The sequence below is a fragment of the Mus caroli genome, unplaced genomic scaffold (assembly GCF_978045245.1).
Source record: "Mus caroli unplaced genomic scaffold, Mus_caroli_1 scaffold_5, whole genome shotgun sequence".
Taxonomy (NCBI): domain Eukaryota; kingdom Metazoa; phylum Chordata; class Mammalia; order Rodentia; family Muridae; genus Mus; species Mus caroli.
Genome location: NW_028227260.1, coordinates 73,070,564 through 73,091,180, shown reverse-complemented (window position 1 = coordinate 73,091,180; position 20,617 = coordinate 73,070,564). Strand labels below are relative to the sequence as shown.

At 38.4% G+C, this 20,617-nt stretch overlaps 1 protein-coding gene across 3 annotated transcripts in view; it reads left to right on the top strand.

Moving 5' to 3' along the window:
- Zc3h12b (zinc finger CCCH-type containing 12B) overlaps positions 1-20,617 on the top strand; it is a 189,975-nt gene that overhangs the window by 107,564 nt on the left and 61,794 nt on the right. The window contains exon 4 of one of the 3 annotated variants that reach the window (XM_085838111.1): positions 13,018-13,159. The exons of the other annotated variants lie outside the window; for them this stretch is intronic. The gene's annotated coding sequence lies outside the window, so the exon portion shown is untranslated. The remainder of the gene's footprint in view (positions 1-13,017; positions 13,160-20,617) is intronic. 3 annotated transcript variants of the gene reach the window in all.

Below are 20,617 nucleotides of genomic sequence, written 5' to 3'. Positions count from 1 at the left end.
GTTTTGCTAATCTTTGTCATTCTGACTGAGATGTAATCTTGAAATTGTTTTTCCATTTCCTTAATAACTTGGGATTATCAATTTTGAGTTATTACTTATCTTTTTGTTTTTCTTCTGAGAACTCTCTGTTTAGGTCCCAGGGCCATTATTGGAATTGGTCAATTAGTTCTTTTACACACACACACACACACACACACACACACACACACACACACACATACACACATATGTTCTTTTACACACACACACACACACTCACACACACACACACACACACACACACACACATACACTCATTCACTTTACATCTGAATTTCAGCTCCCCTCCCTTCTCCCATCCCAGTCCAATCCTCCTACTCTCCTTTCCCCATTTTCTTCTCCCCTTCTCCTCAGAGAAGGGAGCCTTCCCATCCTTGGGTACCAACCTGACCTAGCATATCAAATCTCATCTGGACTAAGCTCATTCTTTCCCACTGAGGCCAGACAAAGCAGCCCAGCTAGGGTAAAGGGATCTTAAAGACATGCAACAGAGTTCAAGTCAGAGATAGTTTCCATTCCAGTTGTTACAGGGTCAACATGAAGAGCAAGACGTACATAAGCTACAAATGTGTAGGGGGCTAGGTTCAGTCTATGCATGGTCTCTTGTTGGTGAATCATTTTCTATAAGCCCCCTCAGCCCAGGTTAGTTAGCTCTGTAGGTCTTTATGTGGGGTTCCCATCTCCTCCTGAGCCTTCAATCCTTCCCTCATCTCTTCCATAAGCTTCCCTGATCTCTGTCCAGTGTGTGGCTGTGGGTATCTGTATCTGTTTCAGTCACCTGCTGGGTAGCGCCTCTCAGAGGACAGTTAAGCTAGGCTTCTCTCTGCAAACATAACAAGTAGCACTAATAGTGTCAGGTATTGGCTCCCATGTCTTGGGTCTCAAGTTGGGTCACTCATTGGTTGTTCATTCCCTTAATCTCTGCTGCACCTTTATCCCTGCACATCTTGTGGGCAGGGGAAATTTATGGGTGGGTTGATGACCCTCTCCCTCCACTGGAAGTCCTGCCTGGCTACAAGAGGCAGCCACTTCAGGTTCCATATCCCCTGCTGCTAGGGGTGTCACCTAGGTTTACCCCCATATCTTCCCAGGTCTCCAGTCCCACATCCCAGGTCTCTGGCTTGTTCCAGAGATGTTCCCCACCAATTTCCCTTCTCTTGCCTATACCTCTCAGCCCCACCCCTGCTATCCCCACCCCACCCCATTTCCCTATGCACCCCATCTGCCACCCAGTTCTCTCTCCTACTTTTTTTTTTTTTTTTTTTTTTGGTTTTTCGAGACAGGGTTTCTCTGTATAGCCCTGGCTGTCCTGGAACTCACTTTGTAGACCAGGCTGGCCTCGAACTCAGAAATCCGCCTGCCTCTGCCTCCCGAGTGCTGGGACTAAAGGCGTGCGCCACCACGCCCGGCGTCTCTCTCCTACTTCTGATGTGTATTTTATTTCCCTTTCTCAGTGAGAGTCCAGCATTCTCCCTTTAGCCCTCTTTGTAACTTAGCTTCTTTGGGTCTGTGTAGCATGGTTATCCTGTACTTTATGGCTAATATGTACTTATAAGTGAGAACATGCCATGTGTGCATTTCTGGGTCTGGATTACTTCACTCAGGATGATATTTCTAGTCCCATCCTTTTGCCTGCAAATTTCATGATGTCTTTGTTTTTAATAGCTGAATAGTATTCTATTGTGTAGATGTGCCAAATTTTCTTTATTCCTTTTTAACTGACAAACATCAAGTTTGTTTCCAGTTTCTGGCTATTACCAATAAAGCTGCTATGAACACAGTTGAGCAAGTGTCTTTGTGGTGTGGCATCTTTTGAGTGTGTGCCAAGGAATGGTACCTACTCCCATCTCCAGAATTACTCTTCAAGTAGATCTATTTCCAATTTTCTGAGGAACCTCCAGATTGATTTCCAGAGTAGTTGTACCAGTTTAGAATCCCACCAGCAATGAAGGAGTGTTTCCCCTTTCTTCACATCCTTGTCAGCATCTGCTGTCACTTGAGTTTTTTATCTTAGCCATTCTGATTGATATAAGGTGGAATCTCAGGTTCATTTTGATTCTCACTTCCATGGTGACAAAGGATGTTGTACATTTTTTAATTATTTCCCAGTTATTTGAGATTCCAATTTTTAATTGAGATATTTGGGATTTTGGAGTCTAATTTCTTGAGTTCTTTATAAACTTTGGATATTAGCCCTCTGTTGGATGTAGGGTTAGTGAAGATCTTCTCCCAATCTGTAAGCTGCTATTTTGTCCTATTGGCAATATCCTTTGCCTTACAGAAGTTTCTCAGTTTCATGAGGTCCCATTTAACAACAGTTGATCTTAGAGCCTGATCCATTGGTGTTCTGTTCAGGAAATTGCATTCGAGGCTATTTCCCACTCTGTCTTCTATGAGATTTAGTGTATACAGTTTTATGTTGAGATCTTTGATCCACCTGGACTTGAGTTTTGTGCATAGTGATAAATATGGATCTATTTGCTTTCTTCTACATGCAGACATCCAGTTGGACCAGCACCATTTGTTGCAGGTGCTCTCTCTTTTCCATTGCATAGTTTTGGCTTCTTTGTCAAAAATGAAGTATCCATAGGTGTGTTGGTTTATTTCTGGGTCTTTGATTCTGTTCCATTGATCAATGTCTCTGTTTTTATGCCAATATCATTCAGTTTTTGTTACTATTGCTCTGTAGTACAGCTTGAAATTAGGAATTAAGATACCTCCAGAAGAAAAGCACCTGGGTAGCTAGGGCCCAGGGTCGGCTGACACTCGCCAGCTACCCACAACACCCGCCACAGGATCTTAAGACTTCTGGAGAGTGGAACACAGCTTCTGCTCCAATCCAATTGCGCACGGGACCTGAGACTGCATTAGTTAGGGAAGCAGAAAACCGGCCTGAGTAGGACCACAGTCCTCTTCCGGCTGGACCAGCACCGGGGTACCACCAGCTACCCACGACCCCCGCCACAGGATTTTGAGACTGCTGGTGAGTGGAACACAGCTTCTGCTCCAATCTTTAAACAGTGACAATGACAACAACTAACCCCAGAGATTACCAGATGGCGAAAGGTAAACGTAATAATCTTACTAACAGAAACCAAGACCACTCACCATCATCAGAACCCAGCACTCCCACTTTGCCCAGTCCAGGGCACCCCAACACACCGGAAAAGCTAGACACGGATCTAAAAGCATATCTCATGATGATGGTAGAGGACTTCAAGAAGGACTTTAATAACACACTTAAAGAAATACAAAGGAACACTGGTAAACAGGTAGAAGACAGTAAAGAGGAAGCACAAAAATCCCTTAAAGAATTGCAGGAGAACACTGCTAAAGAGTTACAAATCCTTAAAGAAAAACAGGATAACATAATCAAACAGGTAGAAGTCCTTAATGAAAAACAGGAAAACACATCCAAACAGATGATGGAAATGAACAAAACCATACTAGACCTAAAAAGGGAAGTAGACACAATAAAGAAAACCCAAAATGAGGCAACAGTGGAGATAGAATCCCTAGGAAAGAAATCTGGAACCATAGATACGAGCATCAGCAACAGAATACAAGAGATGGAAGAGAGAATCTCAGGTGCAGAAGATTCCATAGAGAACATCGGCACAACAATCAAGGAAAATGTAAAATGCAAAAAGATCCTAACTCAAAACATCCAAGAAATAGAGGACACAATGAGAAGACCAAACCTACGGATAATAGGAGTGGGTGAGAATGAAGATTTTCAACTCAAAGGACCAGCAAACATCTTCAACAAAATTATAGAAGAAAACTTCCCAAATCTAAAGAAAGAGATGCCCATGAACATACAAGAAGCCTACAGAACTCCAAATAGACTGGACCAGAAAAGAAATACCTCCCGACACATAATAATCAGAACAACAAATGCTCTAAATAAAGATAGAATACTAAAAGCAGTAAGAGAAAAAGGCCAAGTAACATATAAAGGCAAGCCTATCAGAATTACACCAAATTTTTCACCAGAGACTATGAAAGCCAGAAGATCCTGGACGGATGTTATACAGACACTAAAAGAACACAAATTCCAGCCCAGGCTACTATACCCAGCCAAACTCTCAATTAACATAGATGGAGAAACCAAAGTATTCCACGACAAAACCAAATTCACACATTATCTCTCAAAATCCAGCCCTTCAAAGGATAATAACAGAAAAAAACCAATACAAGGACAGGAACCACGCCCTAGAAACAACAAGAAGGTAATCCCTCAACAAACCTAAAAGAAGACAGCCACAAGAACAGAATGCCAACTTTAACAACAAAAATAACAGGAAACAACAATTACTTTTCCTTAATATCTCTTAATATCAATGGACTCAACTCCCCGATAAAAAGACATAGACTAACAAACTGGCTACACAAACAAGACCCAACATTTTGCTGCTTACAGGAAACTCATCTCAGAGAAAAAGATAGACACTACCTCAGAATGAAAGGCTGGAAAACAATTTTCCAAGCAAATGGTATGAAGAAACAAGCTGGAGTAGCCATTCTAATATCTGATAAGATTGACTTCCAACCCAAAGTCATTAAAAAAGACAGGGAGGAACACTTCATACTCTTCAAAGGTAAAATCCTCCAAGAGGAACTATCAATCCTGAATATCTATGCTCCAAATACAAAGGCAGCCACATTCATTAAAGAAACTTTAGTAAATCTCAAAGCACACATTGCACCTCATACAATAATAGTGGGAGACTTCAACACACCACTTTCACCAATGGACAGATCGTGGAAACAGAAACTAAACAGGGACACAGTGAAACTAACAGAAGTTATGAATCAAATGGATCTGGCAGATATCTACAGAACATTATATCCTAAAACAAAAGGATATACCTTCTTCTCAGCACCTCATGGTACTTTCTCCAAAATTGACCACATAATTGGTCACAAAACAGGCCTCAACAGATACAAAAATATTGAAATTGTCCCATGCATCCTATCAGATCACCATGGACTAAGGCTGATCTTCAATAACAAAATAAATAATAGAAAGCCAACCTTCACGTGGAAACTGAACAACACTCTTCTCAATGATACCTTGGTCAAGGAAGGAATAAAGAAAGAAATTAAGGACTTTTTAGAGTTCAATGAAAATGAAGCCACAACATACCCAAACTTATGGGACGCAATGAAAGCATTTCTAAGAGGAAAACTCATAGCTCTGAGTGCCTCCAAAAGGAAACTAGAGAGAGCACACATTAGCAGCTTGACAACACACCTAAAAGCACTAGAACAAAAGGAAGCAAATTCACCCAAGAGGAGTAGACGGCAGGAAATAATCAAACTCAGGGGTGAAATCAACCAAGTGGAAACAAGAAAAACTATTCAAAGAATCAACCAATCAAGGAGCTGGTTCTTTGAGAAAATCAACAAGATAGATAAACCCTTAGCCAGACTCACTAGAGGGCACAGGGAAAGCATCCTAATTAACAAAATCAGAAATGAAAAAGGAGACATAACAACAGATCCTGAAGACATCCAAAACACCATCAGATCCTTCTACCAAAGGCTATACTCAACAAAACTGGAGAACCTGGATGAAATGGAGAAGTTCCTAGACAGATACCAGGTACCAAAGTTGAATCAAGATCAGGTTAATGATCTAAACAGCCCTATATCCCCCAAAGAAATAGAAGCAGTCATTAATAGTCTCCCAACTAAAAAAAGCCCAGGACCAGATGGGTTTAGTGCAGAGTTCTATCAGACCTTCAAAGAAGATCTAATCCCAGTTCTTCACAAACTATTCCACAAAATAGAAACAGAAGGTACTCTACCCAACTCATTCTATGAAGCCACAATTACTCTGATACCTAAACCACAAAAAGACCCAACAAAGATAGAAAACTTCAGACCAATATCCCTTATGAATATTGATGCAAAAATCCTCAATAAAGTTCTTGCTAACCGAATCCAAGAACACATCAAAACAATCATCCATCCTGACCAAGTAGATTTCATCCCAGGGATGCAGGGATGGTTCAATATACGGAAATCCATCAATGTAATCCAGTATATAAACAAACTCAAAGACAAAAACCACATGGTCATCTCGTTAGATGCGGAAAAAGCATTTGACAAGATCCAACACCCATTCATGATAAAAGTCTTGGAAAGATCAGGAATTCAAGGCCCATACCTAAACATGATAAAAGCAATCTACAGCAAACCAGTAGCCAACATCAAAGTAAATGGTGAGAAGCTTGAAGCAATCCCTCTAAAATCAGGGACTAGACAAGGCTGTCCACTTTCTCCATACCTATTCAACATTGTACTTGAAGTCCTAGCCAGAGCAATTCGACAACAAAAGGAGATCAAAGGGATACAAATTGGAAAAGATGAAGTCAAAATATCACTTTTTGCAGATGATATGATAGTATATATAAGTGACCCTAAAAATTCCACCAGAGAACTCCTAAGCCTGATAAACAGCTTCGGTGAAGTAGCTGGATATAAAATTAACTCAAACAAATCAATGGCCTTTCTCTACACAAAGAATAAACAGGCTGAGAAAGAAATTAGGGAAACAACACCCTTCTCAATAGTCACAAATAATATAAAATATCTTGGCGTGACTCTTACTAAGGAAGTGAAAGATCTGTATAATAAAAACTTCAAGTCTCTGAAGAAAGAAATTATAGAAGATCTCAGAAGATGGAAAGATCTCCCATGCTCATGGATTGGCAGGATCAACATTGTAAAAATGGCTATCTTGCCAAAAGCAATCTACAGATTCAATGCAATCCCCATCAAAATTCCAAATCAATTCTTCAACGAATTAGAAAGTGCAATCTGCAAATTCATCTGGAATAACAAAAAACCTAGGATAGCAAAAACTCTTCTCAAGGATAAAAGAACCTCTGGTGGAATCACCATGCCGGACCTAAAGCTCTACTACAGAGCAATTGTGATAAAAACTGCATGGTACTGGTATAGTGACAGACAAATAGACCAATGGAATAGAATTGAAGACCCAGAAATGAACCCACACACCTACGGTCACTTGATCTTCGACAAGGGAGCTAAAAACATCCAGTGGAAGAAAGACAGCATTTTCAACAAATGGTGCTGGCACAACTGGTTGTTAACATGTAGAAGAATGCGAATCGATCCATTCCTATCTCCTTGTACTAAGGTCAAGTCTAAGTGGATCAAGGAACTTCACATAAAACCAGAGACACTGAAACTTATAGAGGAGAAAGTGGGGAAAAGCCTTGAAGATATGGGCACAGGGGAAAAATTCCTGAATAGAACAGTAATGGCTTGTGGTGTAAGATCGTGAATTGACAAGTGGGACCTCATGAAACTACAAAGCTTCTGCAAGGCTAAAGACACCATCAATAAGACAAAAAAACCACCAACAGATTGGGAAAGGATCTTCACCTATCCTAAATCAGATAAGGGACTAATATCCAATATATATAAAGAACTCAAGAAGGTGGACTCCAGAAAGTCAAATAACCCCATTAAAAAATGGGGCTCAGTACTGAAGAAAGAATTCTCACCTGAGGAATACCGAATGGCAGAGAAACACCTGAAAAAATGTTCAACATCCTTAATCATCATGGAAATGCAAATCAAAACAACCCTGAGATTCCACCTCATACCAGTCAGAATGGCTAAGATCAAAAATTCAGGTGACAGCAGATGCTGGTGAGGATGTGGAGAAAGAGGAACACTCCTCCATTGTTGGTGGGATTGCAAGCTTGTACAACCACTCTGGAAATCAGTCTGGCGGTTCCTCAGAAAATTGGACATAGTACTACCGGAGGATCCAGCAATACCTCTCCTGGGCATATATCCAGAAGATGTCCCAACCGGTAAAAAGGACACATGCTCCACTATGTTCATAGCAGCCCTATTTATAATAGCCAGAAGCTGGAAAGAACCCAGATGTCCCTCAACAGAGGAATGGATACAGAAAATGTGGTACATTTACACAATGGAGTACTACTCAGCTATTAAAAAGAATGAATTTATGAAATTCCTAGCCAAATGGATGGACCTGGAGGGCATCATCTTGAGTGAAGTAACACAATCACAAAAGAACTCACACAATATGTATTCACTGATAAGTGGATATTAGCCCAAAACTTAGGATACCCAAGATATAAGATACAATTTGCTAAACGCATGAAACTCAAGAAGAATGTAGACCAAAGTGTGGACACTGTGCCCCTTCTTAGAATTGTGAACAAAACACCCAGGGAAGATGTTACAGAGACAAAGTTCGTAGCTGTGATGAAAGGATGGACCATTTAGAGACTGCCGTATCCAGGGATCCATCCCATAATCAGCTTCTAAAAGCTGACACCATTGCATACACTAGCAAGATTTTGCTGAAAGGACCCAAATATAGCTGTCTCTTGTGAGATGATGCCGGGGCCTAGCAAACACAGGAGTGGATGTTCACAGTCAGCTATTGGATGTATCACAGGGCTCCCAATGGAGAAGCTAGAGAAAGTACCCAAGGAGCTAAAGGGATCTGCAACCCTATTGTTGGAACAACATGATGTACTAACCAGAACCCCGGAGCTCTTGTCTCTAGCTGCATATGTATCGAAAGATGGCCTAGTCGGCCATCAATGGAAAGAGAGGCCCATTGGACTTTCAAACTTTATATGCCCCAATATAGGGGAATGCCAGGGCCAAAAGAATGGGAATGGGTGGGTAGGGAAGTGGGGGGCGCTATGGGGGACTTTTGGGATAGCATTGCAAATGTAATTGAGGAAAATATGTAATAAAAATATTAAAAATTTAAAAAAAAGATACCTCCAGAAATTCTTCCATTGTACAGGATTTTTTTTTCTCTCCTGGGTTTATGATTTTTACATATAAAGTAAAGAATTGCTCTTTCAAGGACTATAAAAAATTGTGTTGGAATTTTGGTGGGAATTGCATTGAATTTATAGATTGCCTTTGGTAAGGTGGCCATTTTTACTATGTTAATCCCACCTATCCATAAGCATGAGGGATCTTTCCAGTTTCTAATATCTTCTTTGATTTCTTTTTTTTTTTTTTTTTTTTTTTTTTTTTTTTTTTTTGGTTTTTCGAGACAGGGTTTCTCTGTGTAGCCCTGGCTATCCTGGCACTCACTTTGTAGACCAGGCTGGCCTCGAACTCAGAAATCCGCCTGCCTCTGCCTCCCGAGTGCTGGGATTAAAGGCGTGCACCACCACGCCCGGCCTTTGATTTCTTTATTCACAGATTTGAAGTTTTTGTCATACAAATCTTTCACTTGCTTGGTTAGAGTTACACCAGCATATTTTATATTATTTGTGGCTATTGTGAAGGGTGTTATTTCTCTAATTTCTTTCTCGGTCTATTTTTGTTTTTGTTTTTGTTTTAGTTAATTTTATATCCAGCAACTTGGCTTAAGGTGTTTGTCAGCTGTAGGAGTACTCTGGAAGCATTTTAAGGGTCACATATGCATACTATCATACCATCTGTGAATAGTAGTACCTTGACTTCTTCCTTTCCAATTTGTATCTCCCTGATCTTCTTTATTTGTTTATTGCTCTAGCTAGAAATTCAATTATTGTATTGAATAGATATGGAGAGAGTGAAAGGCCTTGTCTTGTCCCTAATTTTACTGGAATTGCTTTAAGTTTCTCTCCATTTAATTTGATGTTGGATATTCGTTTGCATATATTGCCTTTAATCTGTTTAGGTATGGGCCTTGTATCCCTTTTTATTCTGAATTTTTAAAAATTTGGGTACTGTCTGTCTGCCTTTTAGTTAGTTTGGCCAATGGTTCTATCTAGCTTATCTTGTCAGAAATCCAGCTCTTAGTTTCATTGATTCTTTGTATTGCTCTCTTTGTTTCTAATGTATTGATTTCACACCTGATCTACTCCTCTTCGATATGTTTGCTTCTTTTTTGTTCTAGAGCTCTTAGCTGTGCTTTTAAATTGCTAGTATGAGCTCTCTCCAATTTCTTTATAAAGGTACTTATTGCTATGACCTTTCCTCTTGGCACTACTTTCATTGTGTTTCATAACTTTGGTATGCTGTGTCTTCATTTTCATTGAATTCTAGAAAATCTTTCATTTCTTTCAGTGGTCATTGAGTAGAGAGTTGTTCAGTTTCCTTGAGTTGGCTAGCTTGTTTATGTTGTTATTGAAGTCTATCTTTAATCCATGGTGGTCTGATAAGATACACCGGGGTTTGATTTTCTTGTATACATTGAAGCTTTCATGACCAAATATATAGTCAACTTTGGGAAAAGTTTCATAAGTACTGAAAAGTAGGTAACTTCTTTTCTGTTTGGGTGAAATGTTCTGTCGATATCTATTAGGGCCATTTGATTCATAATATCTGTTAGTTTTATTATTTCTCTGTTTAGTTTCTGTCTCAATGATCTATGCATTGGTGAAAGTAGGGTGCTGCCCTTCTTAGTTTTACAGCTATGGTGGTTATTAATTTCCTTTGTTTTGGGGTATAGTTAGTCTCCTTGGGTTAGGGTTTTCCTTCTAGTACCTTCTGTATGGCTGGATTTGTGGATAATTTTTTTTCTTTTTTGTTTTTTGGGTTTTTTTTTTCCAAGACAGGGTTTCTCTGTATAGCCCTGGCTGTCCTGGAACTCACTTTGTAGACCAGGCTGGCCTCGAACTCAGAAATCCACCTGCCTCTGCCTCTCGAGTGCTGGGATTAAAGGCGTATGCCACCATGCCCAGCTGGATAATTTTTTTTTAATTTGTTTTCCCCATGGAATGTCTTGTTTTTTCTATCTATGGTGATTAAATATTTTGCTACATATAGTCGTCTGGGCTGACATCTGTGATCTCTGAGGGTCTGCAAGATATCTGCCCAGGCCCTTCTAGCTTTTAGAGTTCCCGTTGAGAAGTTGGGTATAATTCTGATAGGCCTGCCTTTATATGTTAGTGGCCTTTTTCCCTTTCAGCTTTTAATATTTTTTTGTTCTGTACATTTAGTCTTTTGATTATTATGTGGTGGGAGGGATTTCTTTTCTGGTCCAACCTATTTGGTGTTCTTTAACCTTCTTGTGTGTTTATAGGCATCTCCTTCCTTTGGTTGGGGATAGTTTCTTCTATGATTTTATTGAAAATATTTTCTGGACCTTAGAGCTGGGAGTCTTTTTCTATTCCTGTTACTTCACAGTGTCCCAGAATTTCTGGATGTTTTGGGTCAGAAACTTTTTAGGTTTAATAGTTTCTTTGAGCAATATATCAATTTCTCCAATTATGTCATCTATGCCGGAGATTTGTTCTTCTGTCTCTTGTACTCTGTTGGTGATGCTGCATCTGTAGTTCCTGCTCTCTTCCCTGTTTTTTCCACCTCCAGGATTCCCTCCATTTGTGTCTTCTTTATTGCTTCTATTTCCAGTTTCAGGCCTTGAACAGTTTTATTCCTTTCCTTCACCTGTTTCATTGTTTGCTAGTATTTCTTTTTGTTTTGTTATGTTTTGATTATCTTTTATTGTTTATTTTTATCTTTGATGATTCATTACATTGAATATACTCTTCAAACCATAATCTACAGCTTTATTAAGCCTTACAGTTATAAATTTTTGAGGCAATATATTAAGAGAGAAGTTACTGCTTTTGGGGTACAATATTACTAATGAATGTTTTGCTCTACAGCACCTTCACTGGTATAAAATTCTAAATCTAGCCAAAGGAAACTGTCTTTGACTTCACTCTTCAGAGATAATAAGTCAACTTTTCTGGTACTACAAGCTTCTTAGGAATAAAATCCGAACCCATTGATGGCTGAGTAAATTTCACAGCTTATAGAAAAGACATATATCATTGTAATGTGTGAAATTTTAATCAAAAATGTTATGAAGGAGGAAGGTAAAATGACTGGTTTAATTAATGTGTTCGGACACAGGGATTTAGCCAGCACATTTCTAGATTGTGCTGGTCCCTGTTAACTGTTCCATTGCTTAAGGCCTGTCAGTATGGGAGGAGCTACTGTATTAGGGTTTCAACACAAGGCACGTTTTCCTGAAAAGTCAGTTTTGTTATCACTTGAAATGTAAAGTCATCTCTTCCCTAGCTTTTCCATTAATATTTAGTTAGGTTTCATGGATGTTTGCTGATAAGACAAACATCTTCCTTTTATAAAGAAGTATCACATAAAATTAAATTGTTTTATGCACATTGTATTAAAATAAATCAACTTAAATTCTGTGGCTCTGCTACTTAACTACTATCTGATGTGTTAAAAGTCAGCACAATTTTATTTAGATAATAAAGAAATTAGGAATTTTCTTTTGGCAGCACATCGTAACAAAATATTCTCGTATGATGCCACAGACTTTTCAGAATTAAATAATACTTGCTTGGTCTCACAGAGTAAACAATGCACTGCTCCATTCAGAAAACAAACTCTGCTTTGTCACAGGAATTTTCCAATATACTTATAATTGGGAAATAATATCTAGTTCATCAATAAATTTTAAAATGTTGCTGAGTTTCTCCTAAAAGAACACTCATGCCAAACACCAGTTTCGATCCTGTCTATGTATTTCAAAGATACTCTTCTTAAAATTATAGCAGATTTGGTTCCTGGCTCTGCTGTGTCAATCTCCTGCTAAGATCTACTGTGAAGTCTCTCAGAGCACTGCCAGTGTGGTTGTGCAGTAGACAAAAAACAGACCTGATTAAGCTGATGCACTTTGTTTCAGTAAGTGCGACAAAAATGTCTTCCCATCCTTCTGAGTTACATGTCAGCATAGGTGCATAGCATGATTTTTTCTTCTCATAAAGAGCCAGGGTTAAATATATATCATAATTAGAGAGTTACTCAAGAAGACTGCAGAGTCAGCTCAGAGGGTAATAGTTCTGGCTGCCTTGCAGAGGATCATTGTTTGATGCCCAGAAACTGCATGGTTCTTACAACTGTCTATAACTTTATTTATAGGGAATCTCACATAGTTTTTGGGCTTACTTCTACATTGTTGTTCATCTCAAGCAGGTCAGGAAGCAGGAGCTGATGCAGAGGCCATGGAGGCCTCTGTTGACTGTGCTCCAAGTGGAATGGCTATCATTGAGAAATCAAAACAACAAATGGAGAGAATGTAAGAAAGAAGGAACTCTTATTCACTGTTGATGGACATGTAAGTTGATATTGCCTCAGTGGAAGACAGTATGACAACTACTCAACAAGCTAGAAATAAAATTACCATGTGAACCAGATACAAAATTCCTGCATGCGTGCACAGACATATACGCGCACACACACATGCACACACACACATACACACAAGTAACCAAATGACTCTATATTTTACTACAGGGATATATGATTATCTATGTTTATTGCTGCTATATGTACAATAGCTAAGAAATAAAATCAACCACAGTGTCCAACTGATGAATCAATAATGAAAATGTGGTGTATACACACAATGGAATTTTTTCATCTCTGAATGATTTTTTGGAGTGATCTTGAATTTGTTTTGCAAGTATTTTATTGAGAACTGCTACTTCTATGTTCATTACAGGGATTGGCCTATAATCTTGTTTTTTTATATTTTTTAATTATTCTTTTAGAATCCCATAATATAAACAGTATATTTTCATTATATGTACCATCTGTTCCCATCTCCAGAATTACTCTGAACTTCTCCCTCAAATTCATGTTCTCGCTCTCTCTTTTTGATCTACTGAGTCCAACTAATGCTTCTAGTATGTACATATATGTAGGGTCTTCCATTGGCAAGTGGGCAAGTTTCCAGGAGCCACAAACATGAAAAAACAAACAAAACAAAACAAAACAACAACAACAACAACAACAACAACAACAACAAAAAAAAACAGTTGCTCCCCAGAGCAACTTCCAATTGCTGTTCTGTTTGGTATAGGTTTTCATGAGCCTCTCCCAAACCCGTTTTGGAATTGTCAAGTTTTAGTATCAGGACAATACTAGCTTAATAAAAAAATTTAGAAGTGTTGTTTCTTCCTTACCTATTTTATGGATCCACTTGAGAAATATTGATGCTGCTTTTCTTTGAAGGTCTGGTATAATTCTGCACTGAATCTATCTGGACTGGGGCTATGATTTTTTTTTTTTGATTAGAGACTTTTCTTCACTGCTTCAAATTTACTGAATTTTTTTTTGCTACCCATTATTTTTTTAATTAGGTATTTTCTTCATTTACATTTCCAATGCTATCCCAAAAGCCCCCCCCCATACCTTCCCCCGTCCCCCTCCCACTTCTTGGCCTGGCGTTCCCCTGTACTGAGGCATATAAAGTTTGCAAGACCGATGGGCCTCTCTTTCCCAAAATGTGGACACTTTGCCCCTTCTTAGAATTGGGAACAAAACACCCATGGAAGGAGTTACAGAGACACAGTTTGGAACTGAGACGAAAGGATGGACCATCTAGAGACTGCCATACCCAGGGATCTATCCCATAATCAGCCTCCAAACGCTGACACCATTGCATACACTAGCAAGATTTTGCTGAAAGGACCCAGATATAGCTGTCTCTTGTGAGGCTATGCTGGGGCCTAGCAAACACAGAAGTGGATGCTCACAGTCAGCTATTGGATGGATCACAGGGACCCCAATGGAGGAGCTAGAGAAAGTACCCAAGGAACTAAAGGGGTCTGCAACCCTATAGGTGGAGCAACAATATGAACTAACCAATACCCCCTCCCCAGAGCTTGTGTTTCTAGCTGCATATGAATCAGAAGATGGCCTAGTCGGCCATCATTGGAAATTTACTGAATTTTAATATATATCTGCAAATAATTTACTTCCTTTCTCTTTAAATTTAGTAAGTCACAAGCATAGAGAAAGTCATGTGTATATAAACTCATCCATTTCTTTTAGATTTTCCAGTTTCATGGAATAAAACCTCTATAATATGTTCTTATGATTTTACTAAATTTGTTTGGTACCATTATGATATGTCCTTTTTATCTCCTGTTCTATTAATCTGTCTTCTCATGCGTACCTTTTGTTTAACTTGGCTAATGGTTTGCCAGTGTTATTTACTTTTTCAAAAAGCCAACTCTTCATTACAGTGATCCTCTGTACTAGCTACCTTTTCCATTTTATTTTATCTTCTTAATTTTATTACTTTCTGCCATGATCTTAGTTTTTCCCAATCTGTTTCTTTTGGGGTTGATGTATTTTGTTTTTATAATTCCTTAAGGTAATTATCAGGTTATTTATTTGAGATCACTCTGATTTTTAGTTTAGTTTTATTAGTTATTCTTTGATGGTTTGATTCATTCATACAATATATTTTGACCAAGTTTATCACAGTGTACCCCAGAATTATTTGTGTAATTCTCCTTTCATAAGCTCTTCTCAATTTCATATCATCTTTTATTTTATAACTGACTGAACCTAATTAGTGCTGCCCATGTATTCTTGGGTATATGACCATCCTCCTCCTCAACCTCTCCCAAATCTATCCTTTCCATTACTGCAACACCATGTACTCTTTAAATAAATACATGAATGAATGAATGAATGAATGAATATCTTTTAAGTCCTATTTGTACTTCCCATATACTCTTTTTTGTTTGTTTGTCTGTCTGTCTGTTTGTTTGTTTGTTTGTTTGTTTTTTCGAGACAGGGTTTCTCTGTATAGCCCTAGCTGTCCTGGAACTCACTTTGTAGACCAGGCTGACCTCGAACTCAGAAATCCACCTGCCTCTGCCTCCCGAGTGCTGGGATTAAAGGCGTGCGCCACCACGCCCGGCCCCATATACTCTTAAATATGTTGCCTTCAATCAGAGTGTGGTACCAGTAATTATACTTCTAAAGAAAACACTCAATCTCTCTCTCTCTCTCTCTCTCTCTCTCTCTCTCTCTCTCTCTCTCTCTCTCTCTCTCTCTCTCTCTCATCACCCATCAACTACCAGTAGCTTCTCAGCTAGAGGTGGGAGCTTATGTGTCTTCTCTCATTCATGCCAAGATGTTAAATTGCTTGATTTAGTGCAATTATGTGCAGGCAAGCAGGGCGGCTTGGAGTTCATAAGCAAAAAATGTCCTCTTATATCCAGAAAACATTGTATCCCATTCTTCTTTCAACTTCTGCCTCTTACAGTCTTTCTGCCCCATGAAATTAGCAATACCATAGCTGAATAGAGAACTTAAATAAAATCAGAAATAGAATTTAAGAAATTACAACAGACAAGTCAAATGAAAAGTTTCATAATGAACTATTATTTTTAAAACTTTCTTTAAAATTAGATCATCCAGAAGAATTGAAATCCCTTGAAAAATATTGCATATCAATATAGAATAGTGAAAAACAGACAGATGATTAATAATATATTAAAGAAGTAAGTAAAAGTATTCTAGCAGAAAGGTAGAACAATAGGTTGCTTGACAGCTAAGTTCTACCAAACTTACAAAGGATGCTTATCAATCCTCCTTAAATTCTGAAAAATAAAAATAAAGAGAACAGGGAAAATTATATTACACAAAGTGAAGATCTTCATAGAACAAAGGCATCATGAGAAAATTATATTACTATAATTCTGAGATACTTCCATAAAAAAACCTTCATGTTTCATTATTAATTCATATTAAACTGAATCTAGAAGCATAATAGTTTATCTTGGATTTGAAGGAGAATGGCAGATGCTGTTTCCAAATAGCTTCAGGGTAGAACCTGACTGGGGTGGCAAAGAAATAAAGACAACCTGATAGATGTTGAGAAACACCTGGAACACGGTGGTCTAAGTTCTCAGATGGAGAAATCAAAACACCCTGGAAACAGGGAGCTGAGGTTTTGCATATAAATGAACAAGAAGGTGGTATTATTTCATGCAGATAAACAGAAGGCAGGTTTTATGGTATACAGCTAGATCAAGGAGATAGGTTTAGCTATCTTGGTAGGAGCTATCTACATAGGGGAACAGTCTTCCAGCCATAAACATCTGAGATAGGGGAAGCTATGGTAGAGAATTTCTGAACATGCTATAATATCCACACTTAGACACCCCCCCACACATGGAAGGCTTTTTCATTTCTCTGAGACTCTTCCCAGGGTGAGATGTAGGCGTTGCCATTTTGGAAATGCCTGTGCCTATGACAGTGCCTATGTCAATAGCACACACTCATTCAGGGACTTCATTCACTCAAGGCTTCCTTCAGGCAGGTTATAAGTCATACATGTGAAACCTTGAGATCAAATTGAAGAGAATCAAGATTTAAAACCACCAATACTTATGTATTGGTATTATAAGAGAGTTATTATAAGAGATTATAAGAATTATCATAATACAATGAATAAGAGAAAGTGCTACAGAGAAGGTCAGCAAGACCAGGTGGTATTTTCTCTGTAAAGCTAGCATCCTAGACTTGCCAAGCTGCTTGAAGTGATCTGGGTCCCATTGAGGAAATGTGTTTAAGTACTCTGAGCAGTGGACAGTTTGAGACAGAGACATTTTATACTGCTAAAAATCCAAATAGAATACTGGATTCAGCATCCCTAAAAATGAGAGGAACAGAGAAACTTTGGACAGAGCAGCAGGAAAGGAGTATCATAGGCTAAAATTTGGAGATCTTTAGCATCCACCCTCTTCTCCATCTCCATTTCCTAGAGGAGCAAAGACTTGGGATGACCAGAAGAGCACAGCAAAACATGTTTTTGTACCGTACACTTATGAAAGCAACAGACCCAAGAAGCACAGATGGTGGAGACAGCAGCAGACATGTGGTAAGAGTCTGAAGATGAGAGATCACAACACATCACCTCCAACCCCCAGCACCTACCATATCTGGAACAAACTATATAGAATCTAAATCATAAGAACTTTGTGAAAGAACTTCCTGTAGTATTGTAAAGCTGTCTTCACCAGAAGGAGAGGAAGAGGAGGGGAAGGGGAAGAGGGAGGGAGGGAGGGAGGAAGGAAGGAAGGAAGGAAGGAAGGAAGGAAGGAAGGAAGGAAGGAAGGAAGGAAGGAAGGAAGGAAGGAAGAGAAAGAAAGAAAGAAAAAAGAATGAACGAATGAACCAGCAAATGTTCGTGGGCATGGCCTCAGGCATAAAAAGCCTTGCATAGTCTGAACTAACCACAAAGCACCAGAAATAATGTTGTGGTTTGCAACATGAGGAAATCAGACAAAAAAGTCTCAGAAAACTGATATTCTGCTAAAGAAATCATTCTTTCAGGACAAACTTACTTAATGTGTTTGAATTACTGAAACTAGTAGTCTTCCACCAGCAGCATCTTATAAGAAGACAATACACGGGTTGGGGAGCACACCCTCATAGAAGCAGGAGTAGGGGGTATGGGATAGTGGGTTTCTGGGGGGTGGGGGTCAGGAAAGGGATAACCTTTGAAATATAAATAAATAAATAAATCCAATTAAAAAGAAAAAGAAAAAAGAAGAAGGGGAGGGAGAAACCATATCTTCTCAACAAGGAAAAAACATGGACTTAAAACATAACCCTCCTTAATTATATTTTACCATTTTAATCTTTAATTTTACTTCATTTTTTAGTATTTATACCTTAGTATAATAGTCATTGGGTTATAAGTTAAGTCTTGCTGGAAAAAGACTTTTGTATCTGTCATTTCTTTCTCTAAACCTAATGTTCAATATTTTGCCTACTGCCATCCATGTCTCTAATCATATTCTTATGATTCTTATTTTACCCACTCTTCCTTTCCCTTTCACCCCCACCTTGTCACTTAACTGTTGATTCCCTTAACTTTAAAAACAAAAATGAACAAAATACACCACACTACAGTTTTTTCCAAACTGTACTCAATGGCACCTCTTCCTGAACTTTACAGGGATAAAAATTGAAGACAGAATTATCTTCTCCTGTAGTTTCCAGTAAGCTACCTCTAATAATTATATTTGCTTAGGGAAAGGGGAGGGAGGTAAATACAGGAGAAGTGGGAAACTAGGTAAACAAGTGAAAAAGGTGGATGGAATATTAACTAGTTACCAAAAAAGAAAAAATTACAACACACTTAATTCAGTACATAAATATACGCATGTAGTTTTAATGAACTTTTCTCATCTAGGCTGATGGTACTCCCTCCAAAAGCCAAAGGTCACCTAACAAAAATCCCAATACCAGACATGACATCCATCTTTAGAATTGTTCGTCAGGCCTGTCCAAGTTCCTGCCCAAACACACAGTCTATTGCTGTTTTCCTTGGTTACTCCCCAGAGGTAGAAGGTACCATGCACTCCAGAAGGCACCATGCAGTCTTCCAAAGTAGGAATACAACCAGTAATTCTACCAGCTATAACACCCATGAACCACACCAATGATCAGCATTGCATTATAACCCGAAAGGTACAGTAGTGACAAACTTACCTTGGTAGTAACCACTAGCTCTCTAATTGGACTTAACAAGAGGTTTACCATGGTTAACAAGAGAGTTACCATGATTGGTACTTAAAACATAGATAACTACTCACTGCTAGTGAGATCATGGTTATTGGAAAAGAATCTACAACCACTAATTCTACTGAACCAGCAGAATCCCTGACAACAATCTGTAAACATTTGTCCTTATACCTATAGATAAGTGTAGTCTTCACCACTGATATTGGGTTCTACAACTACAACATCTACAAAACATGTTTACACCTAAGGCTCAGGGAACATTGTGGAAGAGAGAGCAGAAAGATTATAAAAACTAAAGAATCCAGGAAGTTTGCTGTGAAATTGTATATCCTAGTTACATTGGATGCTACACCTGTAAAGTGTCACTAATATGATTGGCTAAATGTGACTTGAACAAGTAGGATGCCAATGAAGACTCCAGATTACATCAGAAAAAATTACATGAATTCTCAACCCTACATAAGTAACTCTTAAGAAACTAAGTAACATTTAGGAGTGAGAAAAATGGCCCTCCCAGAGAGAATACTGACTGGACTGGTTGTCCAGGACCAAATGATCAGCCCTGAAAATGTGCATACAGTAACATTATATGGACTCAAGAGGCTATATTTTGGAACACACACACACATAATGATAAAATATGCCATGAATTTACAGTAGAGTAGAGAGGTTATATGGGAGGATTTGGATAGAAGAAATGGAAGGGAGAAATGCTGTAAGTAAAATATCTTAAACAAACAATGATATTTGTTACTATAGTCAGTTCTGTCCCCCATTTACTGAACATAAACCTATGAGTGATGAAAATAACTCATGGAAAATAAAATATACAAACAATGGGGAAAGGTAGAGAAACTACATATACATACCAAAAGACACACAAAACACAACAAATTAGCACAAAATAGTGAGATGGCATTCTATTATGACATCCTCACAAACTGTCAACATATCAATATCAGAAAGCAAAGTTAATAAATGGCCAAAATTTCAAGAAATATTTCAGAATTCTAGTTTTAAAGAGGATCACACATCATGTAAATGATTCACAGAAGCAGGTGACTAAGAGAATTAATTCAAGACCTAGAAAAGAAAGTCACTAAGGTACATTAAATATTTAGTTACTTGAGGGAAAGTAATTTAAAGCAGACATCAATTGTGACAGCATGCGCAAGATTTGTGTAATCCCCAGCTGGTGAAAATTTCAGCATAGAACAGGAAAGGTGGACATATAATC